We start from the raw sequence: 22,500 nt of genomic DNA on the forward strand, positions 1-22,500 counted from the left end.
AGTTTTGCCAATAATTAGTGTACTCATTTTGGATAGAGATTTGTATTCATCTGAATGTTGTTATTGATGGTGAATGGTTGAATCCAGCTAGTGCTAAATGTCTCTCTCTCTGTTTCTCTCTTGCTCTCTCTCTCTCTCTGTCTCTCTTGCTCGCTCTCTCGCTCTCTCTCTGTCTCTCTCTCTTTGTCTCTCTCTCGCTCTCTCTGTCTCTGTCTCTCTGTCTCTCTCTCTGTCTCTCTCCTCCAAAATAGAAAGATCGTTTTGTTAAGCTTCTTGATCAGCTACACAACTCTCTTCGTATTGACCTCTCCACATACAGAGTAAGTCTACATCTCTCCTAACTAGCTTATCTGCCCACCATGTCTACCTACGCTACCGTGTAGGTAGTCTATTAAAATAACATCAAATTGATCAGAAATACAGTGTAGACATTGTTAAATGTTGTAAATGACTATTGTAGCTAGAAATGGCCGATTTTTATATGGAATATCTACATAGGCTTACAGAGGCCCATTATCAGCAACCATCACTCCTGTGTTTGTCGTGGAAATATTCTGTCAATCATATTAGATTGAAAATATATATAGAACATATATAGATTTCCAGCATCTGTGTTCTTTTGCACATCTTAATCTTTTATTTTTATTGGCAAGTCTGAGATATGGCTTTTTCTTTGCTACTCTGCCTATACAGCAGCATCCGGAGTCACCTCTTCACTGTTGAGACTGGTGTTTTGCAGGTACTATTTAATGAAGCTACCAGTTGAGAACTTGTGATGCGTCTGTTTCTCAAACTAAACACTCTAATTGCACTTGTCCTCTTGCTCAGTTGTGCGCCGGGGCCTCCCACTCCTCTTTCTATTCTGGTTAGAGCCAGTTTGCACTGTTCTGTGAAGGTGGAGTAGTACACAGTGTTATATAGAGCCCTGCAAAAGTATTCACCCCCTTGGCGGTTTTCCTATTTTGTTGCATTACAACCTGGAATTAAAATGCATTTTTATTTGGATTTCATGTAATGGACATAAACAAAATACTTCAAATTGGTGAAATGAAAAAAATGCATTCACTCCCTTTGCTATGAAGCCCCTAAATACGATCTGGTGCAACCAATTCCCTTCAGAAGTCACATAATTAATTAAATAAAGTCCACCTGTGTGCAATCTAAGTGTCACATGATCTGTCACATGATCTCAGTATACTCAGTGCAACACCACTCAGCAAGGGGCACCAACAACGCAAGCGGCACCATGAAGACCAAGCAGCTCTCCAAACAGGTCAGGTACAAGGTTGTGGAGAGGTACAGATCAGGGTTGGGTTATAAAAAAAGATCAGAAACTTTAAACATCCCAAAGAGCACCATTAAATGGAAAGGATATGGCTCCACAACAAAACTGCCAAGAGATGGTCGCCCACCAAAACTCACAGATCAGGCAAGGGGGGCATTAATCAGAGAGGCAACAAAGAGACCAAAGATAACCCTGAAGGAGCTGCAAAGCTCCACAGCGGAGATTGGAGTATCTGCCCATAGGACCACTTTAAGCCTGACACTCCACAGAACTGGGCTTTAAAGAAGAGTGGCCAGAAAAAAGCCATTGCTTTGGCAAACACCAAAAGGCATGTGGGAGACTCCAAAAACATATGGAAGAAGGTATTCTGTTCAGTCGACACAAAAATTTAGCTTTTTGGCCAGCTATGTCTGGCACAATCCCAACACCTGTCATCACCCTGAGAGCACCATCCCCATAGTGAAGCATTGTCGTGTTAGCATCATGCTGTGGGATGTTTTTCACCGGCAGGGACTGGGAAACTGGTCAGAATTGATGGAATGATGGATGGCGCTAAATACAGGGAAATTCTTGAGGGAAACCTGTTTCAGTCTTCCAGAGATTTGAGACTGGGACGGAGGTTCACCTTCCAGCAGGACAATGACCCTAAGCATACTGCTAAAGCAACACTCGAGTGGTTTAAGGGGAAACATTTAAATGTCTTGGAATGGCCTAGTCGAAGCCCAGACCTCAATCCAATTGAGAATCTGTGGTAAGACTTAAAAATTGCTGTACACCAGCGGTACCCATCCAACTTGAAGGAGCTGGAGCAGTTTTGCTTGAAGAATGGCCAAAATGGCCAAAAATCCCTGTGGCTAAACGTGCAAGCTTATATATCCCAAGAGACTTGCAGGTGTAATTACTGCAAAAGGTGTCTATAAAGTATTGACTTTGGGGGGTAATGCACGCTCAAGTTTTCTGTTTTTTGTCTTATTTCTTGTTTGTTTCACAATAAAAAATATTGTTCTCAAATGATACAACCCCCCCAAAATATATATTCTAAATACAGGTTGCAAGGCAACAAAAGAAGAAAAATGCCAAAGGGGGTGAATACTTTCGCAAGGCGTTGTACGAGATCTTCAGTTTCTTAGCAATTTCTCGCATGGAATAGCCTTCATTTCTCAGAACAAGAATAGACTGACAAGTTTCAGAAGGAAGTACGTTGTCCCTGGCCATTTTGAGCCTGTAATCCAACCCACAAATGCTGATGCCCTAAATACTCAACTAGTCTAAAGAAAGACAGTTTTATTGCTTCTTTAATCAGTACAACAGTTTTCAGCTGTGCTAACATAATTGCAAAAGGTTTTTCTAATGATCAATTAGCCTTTTAAAATGATAAACTTGTATTAGCTAACACAACGTGCCATTGGAACACAGGAGTGATGGTTGCTGATAATGGGCCTCTGTACGCCTTTGTAGATATTCCATAAAAAAATCTTCTGTTTCCAGCTACAATAGTCATTTACAACATTAACAATGTCTACACTGTATTTCTGATCAATTTGATGTTACTGTAATGGACAAAAATAGCTTTTCTTTCAAATAAAAGGACCAGTCTAAAGGTCATTCACCCTGACAGTCTAGACTGGTCTAAAGGTCCTTCACCCTGACAGTCTAGACCAGTCTAAAGGTCCTTCACCCTGACAGTCTAGACTAGTCTAAAGGTCCTTCACCCTTGACAGTCTAGACCAGTCTAAATGACCTTCACCCTGACAGTCTAGACCAGTCTAAAGGTCCTTCACCCTGACAGTCTAGACCAGTCTAAAGGACCTTCACCCTGACAGTCTAGACCAGTCTAAAGGACCTTCACCCGGACAGTCTAGACCAGTCTAAAGGTCCTTCACCCTGACAGTCTAGACCAGTCTAAAGGACCTTCACCCTGACAGTCTAGACCAGTCTAAAGGTCCTTCACCCTGACAGTCTAGACCAGTCTAAAGGACCTTCACCCGGACAGTCTAGACCAGTCTAAAGGACCTTCACCCCTGACAGTCTAGACCAGTCTAAAGGTCCTTCACCATGACAGTCTAGGCCAGTCGATAGAACAGTAGATGTGTTATGTCTATGGGGGCTGGTACATAGACTAAGCCTACTCCTTGACTTACCGATGGAGCCTCTCTCCCTCACTCGCCTCACTCCATCACTCCCCTCTCTCCCTTCTCTCCCCATCTCGCCCTTCCTCTCTCCCTCACTCCCCTCTCTCCCCTCCTCCCAAACTCTTCCCTCCTCTTTCCCTCAATCCCCTCTCTCCCCAACTCTTCCCTCCTCTCTCCCTCACTCCCTTCTCTCCATCACTCCCCTCTCTCCCTTCTCTCCCCAACTCTTCCCTCCTCTCTCCCTCACTCCCTTCTCTCCATCACTCCCCTCTCTCCCTTCTCTCCCCATCTTGTCCTTCCCCTCTCCCTCACTCCCCTCCCTCCCTCACTCCCCTCTCTCCCAAACTCGTCCTTCCTCTCTCCCTCACTCCCCTCTCTCCCTTCTCTCCCCAACTCGTCCCTCCTCTCTCCCTCACTCCCCTCTCTCCCTTCTCTCCCCTTCTCTTCTCCCCTCTCTCCCTCACTCCCCTCTGTCCCTTCTCTCCCCAACTCGTCCTTCCTCTGTCCCTCACTCCCCTCTGTCCCTTCTCTCCCCAACTCGTCCTTCCTCTGTCCCTCACTCCCCTCTGGTCCCTTCTCTCCCCAACTCGTCCCTCCTCTCTCCCCTCACTTCCCCCTCTCTCCCTTCTCTCCCCTTCTCTTCTCCCCTCTCTCCCTCACTCCCCTCTGTCCCTTCTCTCCCCAACTCGTCCTTCCTCTGTCCCTCACTCCCCTCTGTCCCTTCTCTCCCCAACTCGTCCTTCCTCTGTCCCTCACTCCCCTCTCTCCCTTCTCTCCCCAACTCGTCCTTCCTCTCTCCCTCACTCCCCTCTCTCCCTTCTCTCCCCAACTCGTCCGTCCTCTCTCCCTCACTCCCTCCTGTCCCTTTTCTCCCCTGTCTCCCATCTCTTCCGCTTTCTCCACCTATCCCCCCATCAGAATAAACTTCCCAGCCAGTAGTACACCTCGTCTGCAGGACCTGACGTCTACTGTGGATCTGCTGACTAGCATCACCTTCTTCAGAATGAAGGTACGGAAATATGTCTTAGTGTCTCACACACACACACACACACACACGGTTGATCAATCCTGTTCCTGTGGTGTCAGGCTGGTAGTGCTGAGCGATTAGAGCTTTTTGAGGTTGTTTCAAAAATGGTTTCAAATGTTTTTACATGAAATGCGCTATGTATTATGTGGGTTTGAACGCCATAACAACACAGAATAAGACTACCAATATGGCAGTGACTGTCTCTTACTGCTGATCACCTATTACCCATAATTTATTCACATTGCTTTAATAAAATGTTTGTTTTATTTGATGACTTTATCATTTCATTCCAAGTCATCATCTTATCTCTATAGCGCTGCTGCCTCTGCCGTTTGACAAAATCACTATTTTAGTAGTTATTCAATGTAAATAAGGCCTACTTTTATGAGGGCTGAATACCAACTATCAATCACTTAGATTGTGTCTTCAGGTAGAGAGATACTTTGTGAAGAAAACGCTCTCTTTCCCTCTCCGTTGCTCATTCTTCTGTCTCTTTTAGGTAACCGGTGTAAAAGAAACAAACCGGAGAAGTAGGCAGGCAATGCATTCTGGTCATTAAGCACGTTGCAATCACAGTTATTATGAGTTATTAAAGTCAGGACAGTATGAAAAAAATGGATGGAAACAGGATGTTTCGGTACAATTTTATAACTGCAGACGTATAAATTCCTTCGTTCGATCTCTTTGTGTCGGTAAACTGTATTATGCGAGAAATGGCGGTGGAAACGCTTTTATGCGCAAATATTGATACGTGATGACATGTTGTGTGGTCCTCCCACTACGACTCTGGACACCATGCAGTTTATTAGCCTACAGATGATGAAATAATGATGTATTAACTTTACAGGTTGGTGGAAGCGCATGGTGATCTTGAAGCTCCTTTCCAATAAATATCGATGGTCTGATTCTGGTGACATGATGATCGATGCTTGACTGCCGTTTGACAAATAAAAATATTCTCGCTTTTATCCGTAATAATCTTATCATGTTGACCAGTGGTTCCTAAACTGGGGGGCGTGAGGGAATCTGCCTTTTATTATTTTTTTATTTTTTTTTAAGGAACTTTATCCAGCTTTCAACTTACTCTTGGCATTTGTAATAGTAGAATGCATATGGTGCCATTTCTAGATTGGGTAGTACATCATCAGTTCCTAATGTCAGTCATTGCAGACCTTAGAGAGCTATGCGCGACATGTTCCCCCAATGCTGGAAGGGGGGTTTAAGTGGAAAGGTTAGTGTGGTTAACTACCACGTTTTTTTCTGCGCTGGTAATTGATTATTGGCTTCCATTTGCTACATCGCCAAGTATGCGCGTGATCTGATTGATCTCTATAGAACTCTTTGCAATGTATAGTTTATAGTTCGTTCATTGGTATGAATGTTCACATACAGCAGCCTAAGTCATGTGTTTTCCTGTGTTCAGGTGTTTAAATGCACTTTACATTTGTTTGATTTCAGGCAGTGTTGCACTGTCTGTCTGTCTGCCTGTCTGCCTGTCTGTCTGTCTGTCTGTCTGTCTGCCTGTCTGTCGGTATGACTGTCTGTCTGTCTGTCTGTCTGTCTGCCTGTCTGTCTGTATGACTGTCTGTCTGTCTGTCTGTCTGTCTGTCTGTCTGTCGGTATGACTGTTGCTCTGTCTCCCCTCTGGGTCTGTGTCTCTCTGCTGTCTCTCCCTCTGGGACTGGCTGTGTTTGACTGTCTGTCTCTCTGTCTGACTGTCTCTCTGTCTGCCTGTCTCTCTGTCTTTGCCTGTCTGTCTGACTGTCTCTCTGTCTGTCTGTCTGTCTGTCTGTCTGTCTGTCTGTCTGTCTGTCTGTCTGTCTGTCTGTCTGTCTGTCTGTCTGTCTGTCTGTCTGTCTGTCTGTCTGTCTGTCTGTCTGTCGGTATGACTGTCGCTCTGTCTCCCCTCTGGGTCTGTGTCTCTCTGCTGTCTCTCACTCTGGGACTGTCTGTGGTTGACTGTCTGTTTCTCTGTCTGACTGTCTCTCTGTCTGCCTGTCTCTCTGTCTTTGACTGTCTGTCTGACTGTCTTTCTGTCTGAGTATCTGTCTGTCTGACTGTCTCTCTGTCTGACTGTCTTTCTGTCTGAGTATCTGTCTGTCTGCCTGTCTCTCTGTCTGCCTGTCTCTCTGTCTGCCTGTCTCTCTGTCTGACTGTCTCTCTGTCTGACTGTCTCTCTGTCTCCCTCGTGTGGCCAGGTGTTGGAACTTCAGAACCCCCCCAGGGCAGCCCATGTGGTGAGAGACTGTGTGAAGGCCTGTGGTAACTCCACCTACGAGTACATATTTAACAACTGTATAGACCTCTACATGAGACAGTTCCAGCCCGCCCTTGTACCTGTGAGTGCAATCAGGAAGAATATGAACCTTACTAATAATAACTAGTGCAGGCCTGCAACACTAGATAACCTTATTAGGAATATTTTTTCAGATTGTATTTTTAATGATCATCACCTTATAAATAATAACTATTTCTGAGTGCAGGCCTGCAACACTAGATTTCAGATTGTATTTTACTGATCATTTTTTTGCGATGTGAATATTGTGTTGCGACTGAGACAATCTGGTTCCATTTGGGTCCAGTTGAGAACCACTGGTCAAAAAAAACAATATGAATAAAAACATGAATAATCTAATGGCTAATTCCCTTCTCTTTCCCACAGCCCAAGCCCAAGCCCAAGCCAGAGCAGAAAAAGGAGATGAAGAAGAATGAAAAGGAGAAGAAACAGGGAGAGGAGGGGGCTGAGGAAGAAGAGGAGGAGGAGGAAGATGAAGAGAAGGAAATGAAGAAGGAGTCAGAAGAGACAGGGCCTACTATCCACAACCTGGACTTCTGGCCAAAACTCATCACCCTCATCGTCTCCATCATAGAAGAAGATAATCACTCTTACACACCCATCATTAACCAGTCAGTACACACGCACACACACACACACACACACACACACACACACACACACACACACACACACACACACACTGGCAAGAAAAAGTATGTGAACCCTTTGGAATTACCTGCATTTCTGCATAAATTGGTCATCAAATGTGATCTTATCTTCATCTAAGTCACAACAATAGACAAACAGTCTGCTTAAACTAATAACACATACAATTATGCTCTCTTGAGGTTATGCCACAGCATCTCAATGGGGTTGAGGTCAGGACTCTGACTGGGCCACTCCAGAAGGTCAGGACTCTGACTGGGCCACTCCAGAAGGTCAGGACTCTGACTGGGAAACTCCAGAAGGTCAGGACTCTGACTGGGCCACTCGAGAAGGCGTATTTTCTTCTGTTGAAGCCATTTTGTTGTTGATTTACTTGTGTGTTTTGGTTCGTTGTCCTGTTGCATCACCCATCTTCTGTTCAGCTTCAATTGGCAGACAGATAGCCTTACATTCTTCTACAAAATGTCTTGATAAACTTGGGAATTCATTTTTCTGTCGATGATAGCAGGCTGTCCAGGCCCTGAGGCAGCAAAGCAGCCCAAACCATGATGCTTCCTCCACCATACTTTACAGTTGGGGTGAGGTTTTGATGTTGGTGTGCTGTGCCTTTTTTTCTCCACACATAGTGTTGTGTTTTCCTTCCAAACAACTCAACTGTAGTTTAATCTATCCACAGAATATTTTGCCAGTGGCGCTTCCGTGGTGTCCTCCCATGAACACCATTCTTGTTTAGTGTTCTACATATCATAGACTCGTCAACAGAGATGTTAGCATGTTCCAGAGATTTCTGTAAGTCTTTAGCTGACACTCTAGGATTCGTCTTAACCTCATTGAACATTCTGTGCTGTGCTCTTGTAGTCAGCTTTGCACTCCTAGGAAGAGTAGCAACAGTGCTGAACTTTCTCCATTTATAGACAATTTGTCTTACCGTGGACTGATGAACATCGAGGCTTTTAGAGATACTTTGTAACCCTTTCCAACTTTATGCAAGTCAACAATTCTTCATCTTAGGTCTTCTGTGATCTGAGATGAGCAAACAAACATTTTGTGAGTGTTTTTTATAGGGCAAGGCAGCTCTAACCAACATCTCCAATCTCGTCTCATTGATTGGACTCCGGGTTAGCTGACTGCTGACTCCAATTAGCTTTGGAGAAGTCATTAGCTTAGGGGGTTCACATACTTTTCACATACAATAATGTGTGTGTTATTCGTTTAAGCAGACTGTTTGTCTATTGTTGTAACTTAGATGGAGATCTGATCAAATTTGATGACCAATTTATGCAGAAATGCAGGTAATTCCAAAGGGTTCACATACTGTTTCCTTGCCACTGTATATATAAATCCTGTTGGTTAATTCAGCATGTCTAACTGGTCTGTGCCCCTGACCTCTGACCTCTGTGTTGCCAGGTTTCCTCAGGAGCTCAACGTGGGAAAGGTCAGTGGTGAGGTCATGTGGACGCTGTTCGTTCAGGACATGAAGTATGCCCTAGAAGGTAAGACAAGTTTGTGAGTGTGTGTGCATATGTACTGACTGGTTGATGATGGCCGAGTATATCTGTGTGTCAGTTGTAGCTTATCTATAGCCCCTTTACACACTAGTACCACTATGTAGCATGGTACTACTGTTGTTTATCATACATGGAGTCACGTCCCATGCTAACATTTGCTGACATGTTAGAGATGGTTGATGTTGACTCCAGAGGGCTTCTGTTGTTTAGGAGTCTCATTATCGTCTACCTTTGTTTCTTGTTCTGTCACTCTGTCTCCACATCATCTCTCTCTCTCTTCCCATCATGTTTAGGAGTCTCATTATCTTTCATGTATTGTTTCCTACCAGCCATTCTGTCTTTAGTCATGTTTCATTCTGTCTTTAGTCATGTTTCCTACCAGCCATTCTGTCTTTAGTCATGTTTCATTCTGTCTTTAGTCATGTTTCCTACCAGCCATTCTGTCTTTAGTCATGTTTCCTACCAGCCATTCTGTCTTTAGTCATGTTTCATTCTGTCTTTAGTCATGTTTCCTGCTGCCATTCTGTCTTTAGTCATGTTTCCTACCAGCCATTCTGTCTTTAGTCATGTTTCCTACCAGCCATTCTGTCTTTAGTCATGTCTCCTACCAGCCATTCTGTCATCTCTCTCCTTTCCCTCCCTTCTCTTTCGGACTATTTTTTCTTTCTCTTCATCTTGTACTCTCCTCTTCTCTCTCTCATGTTTTGTCTCTTATTTGTGTTGCCATCTCAGCTCCGGAAACAATCTGGATCCGTACACTAGACATTATGCTGGTAAGAGGTGTGTGTGTGTGTTTGTGTGTCTTTGGGTTGATCACTTTTGCTGTGGTCTTATTGTCTTGTTGACCACTAAGCCATTTCCCAGTGAATGCCTGTAATGATTTGAGCTGTGTTAGCCATGGGGGGGGTGACCAAGTCTAGACGAGCGTTTGCTGGCCGAGAGTACTTAGCACCTCCGAACGTGGAGTGGGCACCAATGTTACATGGCATGAAAACTGTTAGCAGCCAGATGTCAACAGCGGGTGGTCCGTAAAACAGGCAGACAAAAGATAGATCCACATTCAGTGGCCTTTAGAAGGAGATGAGATTGAGCTCAGTACCAGTAAACGTGGGAAGAAGAAGAATATGTTTTACAGCAAAGTCTACACTGTCTACACACTGTCTACACACTGTCTACACACTGACTACACACTGTCTACACACTGACTACACACTGACTACACACTGACTACACACTGTCTACACACTGACTACACACTGACTACACACGGTCTACACACTGAGTATACACTGACTACACACTGTCTATACACTGACTACACACTGTCTACACACTGTCTACACACTGTCTACACACTGACTACACACTGTCTACACACTGTCTACACACTGACTACACACTGTCTACACACTGAGTATACACTGACTACACACTGTCTACACACTGACTACACACTGTCTACACACTGAGTATACACTGACTACACACAGTCTACACACTGACTACACACTGTCTTCACACTGTCTACACACTGACTACACACTGTCTCCACACTGAGTATACACTGAATACACACTGTCTACACACTGACTACACACTGACTACACACTGACTACACACTGTCTACACACTGACTACACACTGTCTACACACTGTCTACACACTGTCTACACACTGAGTATACACTGTCTACACACTGACTACACACTGTCTACACACTGAGTATACACTGACTACACACTGACTACACACTGACTACACACTGTCTTCACACTGTCTACACACTGACTACACACTGTCTCCACACTGAGTATACACTGACTACACACTGTCTACACACTGACTACACACTGACTACACACTGACTACACACTGTCTACACACTGAGTATACACTGACTACACACTGTCTATACACTGACTACACACTGTCTACACACTGACTACACACTGTCTACACACTGTCTACACACTGTCTACACACTGACTACACACTGTCTACACACTGAGTATACACTGACTACACACTGACTACACACTGTCTACACACTGAGTATACACTGACTACACACAGTCTACACACTGACTACACACTGTCTACACACTGTCTACACACTGAATATACACTGACTACACACTGTCTACACACTGTCTACACACTGGCTACACACTGACTACACACTGTCTACACACTGTCTACACACTGAGTATACACTGACTACACACTGTCTACACACTCACTACACACTGTCTACACACTGTCTAAACACTGTCTACACACTGACTACACACTGTCTACACACTGAGTATACACTGACTACACACTGTCTACACACTGACTACACACTGACTACACACTGTCTACACACTGTCTACACACTGTCTACACACTGACTACACACTGTCTACACACTGAGTATACACTGACTACACACTGTCTACACACTGACTACACACTGTCTACACACTGAGTATACACTGACTACACACAGTCTACACACTGACTACACACTGTCTACACACTGTCTACACACTGTCTACACACTGACTACACACTGTCTACACACTGTCTACACACTGAGTATACACTGACTACACACTGACTACACACTGTCTACACACTGTCTACACACTGTCTACACACTGAGTATACACTGACTACACACTGTCTACACACTGTCTACACACTGACTACACACTGACTACACACTGTCTACACACTGAGTATACACTGACTACACACTGTCTACACACTGTCTACACACTGACTACACACTGTCTACACACTGACTACACACTGTCTACACACTGTCTAAACACTGTCTACACACTGTCTACACACTGACTACACACTGTCTACACACTGACTACACACTGACTACACACTGACTACACACTGTCTACACACTGACTACACACTGTCTACACACTGTCTACACACTGTCTACACACTGAGTATACACTGTCTACACACTGACTACACACTGTCTACACACTGAGTATACACTGACTACACACTGACTACACACTGACTACACACTGTCTTCACACTGTCTACACACTGACTACACACTGTCTCCACACTGAGTATACACTGACTACACACTGTCTACACACTGACTACACACTGACTACACACTGACTACACACTGTCTACACACTGAGTATACACTGACTACACACTGTCTATACACTGACTACACACTGTCTACACACTGACTACACACTGTCTACACACTGTCTACACACTGTCTACACACTGACTACACACTGTCTACACACTGAGTATACACTGACTACACACTGACTACACACTGTCTACACACTGAGTATACACTGACTACACACAGTCTACACACTGACTACACACTGTCTACACACTGTCTACACACTGAATATACACTGACTACACACTGTCTACACACTGTCTACACACTGGCTACACACTGACTACACACTGTCTACACACTGTCTACACACTGAGTATACACTGACTACACACTGTCTACACACTCACTACACACTGTCTACACACTGTCTAAACACTGTCTACACACTGACTACACACTGTCTACACACTGAGTATACACTGACTACACACTGTCTACACACTGACTACACACTGACTACACACTGTCTACACACTGTCTACACACTGTCTACACACTGACTACACACTGTCTACACACTGAGTATACACTGACTACACACTGTCTACACACTGACTACACACTGTCTACACACTGAGTATACACTGACTACACACAGTCTACACACTGACTACACACTGTCTACACACTGTCTACACACTGTCTACACACTGACTACACACTGTCTACACACTGTCTACACACTGAGTATACACTGACTACACACTGACTACACACTGTCTACACACTGTCTACACACTGTCTACACACTGAGTATACACTGACTACACACTGTCTACACACTGTCTACACACTGACTACACACTGACTACACACTGTCTACACACTGAGTATACACTGACTACACACTGTCTACACACTGTCTACACACTGACTACACACTGTCTACACACTGACTACACACTGTCTACACACTGTCTAAACACTGTCTACACACTGTCTACACACTGACTACACACTGTCTACACACTGACTATACACTGTCTACACACTGAGTATACACTGACTACACACTGTCTACACACTGACTACACACTGTCTACACACTGAGTATACACTGACTACACACAGTCTACACACTGACTACACACTGTCTACACACTGTCTACACACTGTCTACACACTGAGTATACACTGACTACACACTGACTATACACTGTCTACACACTGACTACACACTGACTACACACTGACCACACACTGACTACACACTGACTACACACTGAGTATACACTGACTACACACAGTATACACTGTCTACACACCGTCTACACACCGTCTACACACTGTCTACACACTGTCTACACACTGACTACACACTGACTACACACTGAGTATACACGGACTACACACTGAGTATACACTGACTACACACTGTCTACACACTGTCTACACACTGACTACAGACTGAATATACACTGACTACACACAGTCTACACACTGAGTATACACTCACTACACACTGTCTACACACTGAGTCTACACAGTCTACACACTGTCTACACACTGAGTATACACTGACTACACACAGTCTACACACTGAGTCTAAACAGTCTACACACTGTCTACACACTGACTACACACTGTCTACACACTGACTACATACTGTCTACACACTGACTACACACTGACTACACACCGACTACACACAGTCTACACACTGTCTACACACTGACTACACACTGTCTACACACTGAGTATACACTGACTACACACTGTCTACACACTGAGTGCACACTGTCTACACACTGAGTATACACTGACTACACACTGTCTACACACTGACTACACACTGACTACACACTGTCTACACACTGAGTATGCACTGACTACACACTGAGTATGCACTGACTACACACTGAGTCTACACTGTCTACACACTGAGTATACACTGACTACACACTGTCTACACACAGAGTATACACTGACTACACACTGTCTACACACTGAGTATACACTGTCTACACACTGAGTATACACTGACTACACACTGTCTACACAATGAGTATACACTGACTACACACTGTCTACACACTGTCTACACACTGAGTATACACTGTCTACACACTGAGTATACACTGTCTACTCACTGTCTACACACTGTCTACACACTGAGTATGCACTGACTACACACTGAGTCTACACTGTCTACACACTGAGTATACACTGACTACACACAGTCTACACACTGTCTACACACTGAGTATACACTGTCTACACACTGTCTACACACTGACTACACACTGTCTACACACTGTCTACACACTGTCTACACACTGACTACACACTGTCTACACGGACTACACACTGTCTACACACTGACTACACACTGTCTACACACTGAGTATACACTGACTACACACTGTCTACACACTGTCTACACACTGTCTACACACTGACTACACACTGACTACACACTGTCTACACACTGAGTATACACTGACTACACACTGTCTACACACTGTCTACACACTATCTACACACTGACTACACACTGTCTACACACTGACTACACACTGTCTACACACTGTCTAAACACTGACTACACACTGTCTACACACTGTCTACACACTGTCTACACACTGACTACACACTGTCTACACACTGACTACACACTGTCTACACACTGAGTATACACTGACTACACACTGTCTACACACTGTCTACACACTGAGTATACACTGACTACACACTGTCTACACACTGTCTACACACTGAGTATACACTGACTACACACTGTCTACACACTGACTACACACTGTCTACACCCTTACTACAGAATGAATATACACTGACTACACACTGTCTACACACTGAGTAATCACTGACTACACACAGTCTACAGACTGACTACACACTGACTACAGACTAAATATACACTGACTACACACTGTCTACACACTGAGTATACACTGACTACACACAAACTACAGACAGACTACACACTGACTACAGACAGACTACACACTGACTACAGACTGACTACATACAGACTACACACTGTCTACACACTGACTACAGACAGACTACACACGGACTACACACTGACTACACACTGAATATACACTGACTACAGACTGACTACACACTGAATATACACTGACTACAGACTGACTACATACTGACTACACACATAACAGAAACACAGACTACACACTGACTATAGAACCACACTGACTACAGACTGAATATACACTGACTACCGCACATAACAGGACAACACTGACTACACACTGACTACAGACGGACTACAGACGGACTACAGACTGAATATACACTGACTATACACTGACTACACACTGACTACAGACTGACTACAGACTGAATATACACGGACTACAGACTGACTACAGAGCGAATATACACTGACTACAGACTGACTACAGACTGAATATACATTGACTACTTACTGACTACAGACTGAATATACACTGACTACTTACTGACTACAGACTGAATATACACTGTCTACACACATAACAGACACACATAACAGACACATACTGACTACAGAACCACACTGACTACAGCACATAACAGAACGACACTGACTACAGCACATAACAGAAACACACTGACTATAGAACTTCACTGACTACACACTGACTACAGAACTTCACTGACTACACACGGACTACACACGGACTACAGAAATTTGCTGACTACACACGGACTACACACGGACTACACATGGACTACACACTGACTACATAACTTCACTGACTACACACTGACTACAGAACTTCACGGACTACAGCACATAACAGAAACACACTGACTACACACTGACTAGTCCAAGAGGCTTCTAAACAGCTTCTACCCCCAATCCATAAGACTCCTGAACATCTAATCAAATGGCTACCCAGACTATTTGCAGCGCCCCCCCCCCCCCCCCCCCCCCCCCCCCCCCCCTCTTTACACCACTGCTACTCCCTGTGTTCATCTATGCATAGTCATTTGAATAACTCTACCTACATGTCCATATTACCTCAAATAACCCCGTACATTGACTCTGTACCGGTATCCCCCTGTATATAGTCTCGCTATTGTTATTTCACTGCTGCTCTTTAATTACTTGTTACTTGTATCTCTTATTCTTATCTGTATTTTTTCAAACTGCATTGTCGGTTAGAGCCTGTAAGTAAGCATTTCACTGTAAGGTCTACTACACCTGTTGTATTCAGCATGTCACTGTAAGGTCTACTACACCTGTTGTATTCAGCATTTCACTGTAAGGTCTACTACACCTGTTGTATTCAGCATTTCACTGTAAGGTCTACTACACCTGTTGTATTCAGCATTTCACTGTAAGGTCTACTACACCTGTTGTATTCAGCATTTTCACTGTAAGGTCTACTACACCTGTTGTATTCAGCATTTCACTGTAAGGTCTACTACACCTGTTGTATTCAGCATTTCACTGTAAGGTCTACTACACCTGTTGTATTCAGCATTTTCACTGTAAGGTCTACTACACCTGTTGTATTCAGCATTTCACTGTAAGGTCTACTACACCTGTTGTATTCAGCATTTCACTGTAAGGTCTACTACACCTGTTGTATTCAGCATTTCACTGTAAGGTCTACTACACCTGTTGTATTCAGCATTTCACTGTAAGGTCTACTACACCTGTTGTATTCAGCATTTTCACTGTAAGGTCTACTACACCTGTTGTATTCAGCATTTCACTGTAAGGTCTACTACACCTGTTGTATTCAGCATTTCACTGTGAGGTCTACTACACCTGTTGTATTCAGCATTTCACTGTAAGGTCTACTACACCTGTTGTATTCAGCATTTCACTGTAAGGTCTACTACACCTGTTGTATTCAGCATTTTCACTGTAAGGTCTACTACACCTGTTGTATTCAGCATTTCACTGTAAGGTCTACTACACCTGTTGTATTCAGCATTTCACTGTGAGGTCTACCTACACCTGTTGTATTCAGCATTTCACTGTGAGGTCTACTACACCTGTTGTATTCAGCATTTCACTGTAAGGTCTACTACACCTGTTGTATTCAGCATTTCCCTGTAAGGTCTACTACACCTGTTGTATTCAGTATTTCACTGTAAGGTCTACTACACCTGTTGTATTCAGCATTTCACTGTAAGGTCTACTACACCTGTTGTATTCGGTGCATGTGACTAATAAAGTTTGATTTGACTACAGCACTTAACAGAACAGACTCTAACACAGCTTTGTCTTTCCCTGCCGTCTTCACTAAGGAGATGGGATCAATACATGTATTGGCAATTCATTATTAGAGTTTGGGACAGAGCAGTCCATCCCTTCAGGGACTTGTTCCCCAGGCATGACCGAGGAGTGTAAGACAGACAGAGGCTAACTGTGTGTGTGTGTGTGTGTGCGTGTGTGTGTGTGTTTCTGTCCTCAGAGCATGAGAAGCACCGTCTGTGTAAGAGTGCTGACTACATGAATCTTCACTTCAAGGTCAAGTGGCTTTACAATGAGTATGTGGCCGACCTGCCTTCCTTCCAAGACACTGTACCAGAGTACTCTGCGTGAGTGACCACACACACACATCTCTCTCTCTCGCTCCCTCTCACTCCTGCTCTCTTTCTTGCGCTCCCGCTCCCTCTCTCTCTGTCTCTCTCTCTCTGTCTCTCTCTCTCTCTCTCTGTGTCTCTCTCTCTCAATTCAATTAAATTCAATTCAATTCAAGGGCTTTATTGGCATGGGAAACATGTGTTAACATTGCCAAAGCAAGTGAGGTAGACAACATACAAAGTGAATATATAAAGTGAAAAACAACAAAAATTAACAGTAAACATTACACATACAGAAGTTTCAAAACAGTAAAGACATTACAAATGTCATATTATATATATACAGTGTTCTAACAATGTACAAATGGCTAAAGGACACAAGATAAAATAAATAAGCATAAATATGGGTGGTATTTACAATGGTGTTTGTTCTTCACTGGTTGCCCTTTTCTCGTGGCAACAGGTCACAAATCTTGCTGCTGTGATGGCACACTGTGGAATTTCACCCAGTAGATATGGGAGTTTTTCAAAATTGGATTTGTTTTCGAATTCTTTGTGGATCTGTGTAATCTGAGGGAAATATGTCTCTCTAATATGGTCATACATTGGGCAGGAGGTTAGGAAGTGCAGCTCAGTTTCCACCTCATTTTGTGGGCAGTGAGCACATAGCCTGTCTTCTCTTGAGAGCCATGTCTGCCTACGGCGGCCTTTCTCAATAGCAAGGCTATGCTCACTGAGTCTGTACATAGTCAAGGCTTTCCTTAATTTTGGGTCAGTCACAGTGGTCAGGTATTCTGCCGCTGTGTACTCTCTGTGTAGGGCCAAATAGCATTCTAGTTTGCTCTGTTTTTTTGTTAATTCTTTCCAATGTGTTAAGTAGTTATCTTTTTGTTTTCTCATGATTTGGTTGGGTCTAATTGTGCTGCTGTCCTGGGGCTCTGTAGTGTGTGTTTGTGTTTGTGAACAGAGCCCCAGGACCAGCTTGCTTAGGGGACTCTTCTCCAGGTTCATCTCTCTGTAGGTGATGGCTTTGTTATGGAAGGTTTGTGAATCGCTTCCTTTTAGGTGGTTGTAGAATTTAACAGCTCTTTTCTGGATTTTGATAATTAGTGGGTATCGGCCTAATTCTGCTCTGGATGCATTATTTGGTGTTCTACGTTGTACACGGAGGATATTTTTGCAGAATTCTGCGTGCAGAGTCTCAATTTGGTGTTTGTCCCATTTTGTGAAGTCTTGGTTGGTGAGCGGACCCCAGACCTCACAACCATAAAGGGCAATGGGCTCTATGACTGATTCAAGTATTTTTAGCCAAATCCTAATTGGTATGTTGAAATGTATGTTTCTTTTGATGGCATAGAATGCCCTTCTTGCCTTGTCTCTCAGATCGTTCACAGCTTTGTGGAAGTTACCTGTGGTGCTGATGTTTAGGCCAAGGTATGTATAGTTTTTTGTGTGCTCTAGGGCAACAGTGTCTAGATGGAATTTGTATTTGTGGTCCTGGTGACTGGACCTTTTTTGGAACACCATTATTTTGGTCTTACTGATATTTACTGTCAGGGCCCAGGTCTGACAGAATCTGTGCATAAGATCTAGGTGCTGCTGTAGGCCCTCCTTGGTTGGTGACAGAAGCACCAGATCATCAGCAAACAGCAGACATTTGACTTCGGATTCTAGCAGGGGGAGGCCGGGTGCTGCAGACTTTTCTAGTGCCCTCGCCAATTCGTTGATATATATGTTGAAGAGGGTGGGGCTTAAGCTGCATCCCTGTCTAACCCCACGACCCTGTGTGAAGAAATGTGTGTGTTTTTTGCCAATTTTAACCGCACACTTGTTGTTTGTGTACATGGATTTTATAATGTCGTATGTTTTACCCCCAACACCGCTTTCCATCAGTTTGTATAGCAGACCCTCATGCCAGATTGAGTCGAAGGCTTTTTTGAAATCAACAAAGCATGAGAAGACTTTGCCTTTGTTTTGGTTTGTTTGATTGTCAATTAGGGTGTGCAGGGTGAATACGTGGTCTGTTGTACGGTAATTTGGTAAAAAGCCAATTTGACATTTGCTCAGTACATTGTTTTCATTGAGGAAATGTACGAGTCTGCTGTTAATAATAATGCAGAGGATTTTCCCGAGGTTAATGTTGACACATATTCCACGGTAGTTATTGGGGTCAAATTTGTCTCCACTTTTGTGGATTGGGGTGATCAGTCCTTGGTTCCAAATATTGGGGAAGATGCCAGAGCTAAGTATGATGTTAAAGAGTTTTAGTATAGCCAATTGGAATTTGTTGTCTGTATATTTGATCATTTCATTGAGGATACCATCAACACCACAGGCCTTTTTGGGTTGGAGGGTTTTTATTTTGTCCTGTAACTCTTTCAATGTAATTGGAGAATCCAGTGGGTTCTGGTAGTCTTTAATAGTTGATTCTAAAATCTGTGTTTGATCATGTATAAGTTTTTGCTCTTTATTCTTTGTTATAGAGCCAAAAAGATTGGAGAAGTGGTTTACCCATACATCTCCATTTTGGATAGATAATTCTTCGTGTTGTTGTTTGTTTAGTGTTTTCCAATTTTCCCAGAAGTGGTTAGAGTCTATGGATTCTTCAATTGCATTGAGCTGATTTCTGACATGCTGTTCCTTCTTTTTCCGTAGTGTATTTCTGTATTGTTTTAGTGATTCACCATAGTGAAGGCGTAGACTCAGGTTTTCCGGGTCTCTATGTTTTTGGTTGGACAGGTTTCTCAATTTCTTTCTTAGATTTTTGCATTCTTCATCAAACCATTTGTCATTATTGTTAATTTTCTTCGGTTTTCTATTTGAGATTTTTAGATTTGATAGGGAAGCTGAGAGGTCAAATATACTGTTAAGATTTTCTACTGCCAAGTTTACACCTTCACTATTACAGTGGAACGTTTTACCCAGGAAATTGTCTAAGAGGGATTGAATTTGTTGTTGCCTAATTGTTTTTTGGTAGGTTTCCAAACTGCATTCCTTCCATCTATAGCATTTCTTAATGTTACTCAGTTCCTTTGGCTTTGATGCCTCATGATTGAGTATTGCTCTGTTTAAGTAGACTGTGATTTTGCTGTGGTCTGATAGGGGTGTCAGTGGGCTGACTGTGAACGCTCTGAGAGACTCTGGGTTGAGGTCAGTGATAAAGTAGTCTACAGTACTACTGCCAAGAGATGAGCTATAGGTGTACCTACCATAGGAGTCCCCTCGAAGCCTACCGTTGACTATGTACATACCCAGCGTGCGACAGAGCTGCAGGAGTTGTGACCCGTTTTTGTTGGTTATGTTGTCATAGTTGTGCCTAGGGGGGCATATGGGGGAGGGAATGCTGTCAGCTCCAGGGAGGTGTTTGTCCCCCTGTGTGCTGAGGGTGTCAGGTTCTTGTCCGGTTCTGGCATTTAGGTCACCACAGACTAGTACATGTCCCTGGGCCTGGAAGTGATTGATTTCCCCCTCCAGGATGGAGAAGCTGTCTTCATTAAAATATGGGGATTCTAGTGGGGGGATATAGGTAGCACACAGGAGGACATTTTTCTCTGTTAGGATAATTTCTTTTTGAATTTCTAGCCAAATGTAGAATGTTCCTGTTTTGATTAATTTAATGGAGTGAGTTAGGTCTGCTCTATACCAAATTAGCATACCCCCTGAGTCCCTTCCCTGTTTCACACCTGGTAGTTTGGTGGATGGGACTACCAGCTCTCTGTAACCTAGAGGGCAACCAGTGGGTCCATCTCCTCTATACCAGGTTTCTTGCAGGATGACAATGTCTGTATTATCGATTTCTTTGGTGAAGTCCGGGTTTCTGCTCTTTAGGCCAAAGGCAGATGACCTCAGGCCTTGGATATTCCAGGATAATATAGTGAAGGCTTTTTGTTCCATAGAGTGTCCAATGTTGTTGGTCGTGGTTTAGCCTCAGGCCAGTAAGTGTGAGCAGAGCTTGCTGAGCATCTGGTACATGCCATTGGCTTGGGCGAGTGTGAGAGTGGGGGTTGGGACTGTTTGCCCGCTCACTACCTGGGCGTATGTGTGGCTTCCATGTTGAGGCCCTCTTTGCGGGGGTGGGGTGCATGGGGTGGGCAGGAGTGGCATAGGTCTGATCTGAGGGGGCCTAAATGGAGTGTGGGCATGGTTGACGTGGGGGGGTGTTGATTGGTTGGGGTGGGGGTGTGGATGTGTCTGGGTGTACTGTGGTCTGGATGTAATTCCTCTTGGCATGGGTCCTCTATGTGTAGGTCCAGGGGGAGGTCCTGCAGATCTGGGAGGGTGTCTCGCTGGTCTGGGTGGGGTGTCTATTGATCTGTTGCTCCTGTGTGGAGTGTTGGGGATGCGTTTGAGAGCGATGTCTCTCTCCCTCTCTGTCTCTCTCTCTCTCTCTATCTGTCTCTCTCTCTCTCTCTCTGTGTGTCTCTCTGTGTCTCTCTCTCTCTCTCTCTCCCGCTCCCGCTCTCTCTCTCTCTCTCTCTCTCTGTCTCTCTCTCTCTCTCTCTCTCTCTTTCTCTGTCTCGTTCTCTCTCTCTCTCTCTCTCTCTCTCTCTCTCTCTCTCTCTCTCCCTCTCTCTCTCTCTCTCTCTCTCCTCTCTCTCTCTCTCTCTCTCTTTGTCTCGTTCTCTCTCTCTCTCTCTCTCTCTCTCTCTCTCTCCCTCTCTCTCTCTCTCTCTCTCTCTCTCTCTCTCTCTCTCTCTTTTTCTGGCACTGCGGTTTTTGGAGCTTTGCTATTGGTCTCTTTCTTTGCTGGCTTTAATTTCACTTTTTATGGAGACTCTTTGGGTAGGCTCGCTTAACACAAATGGTGCCAGCGATGCGTGGGTGGCAGTCCTTTTTGTACCGGGTCTGGCTGTAAAGATGTACTCCTCAATGGAGGTGTGTAGGGGTAGACTGCTTGTAGTAAAAGCAGAAATTAAGAACAGGGGGT

At 44.0% G+C, this 22,500-nt stretch overlaps 1 pseudogene; it reads left to right on the forward strand.

The window, feature by feature from the left end:
- Positions 1–22,500, forward strand: part of LOC109876359 (protein unc-13 homolog B-like) — an 82,680-nt pseudogene that overhangs the window by 34,918 nt on the left and 25,262 nt on the right.

Source organism: Oncorhynchus kisutch, linkage group LG3, assembly GCF_002021735.2.
Source record: "Oncorhynchus kisutch isolate 150728-3 linkage group LG3, Okis_V2, whole genome shotgun sequence".
In the NCBI taxonomy this organism is placed as follows: domain Eukaryota; kingdom Metazoa; phylum Chordata; class Actinopteri; order Salmoniformes; family Salmonidae; genus Oncorhynchus; species Oncorhynchus kisutch.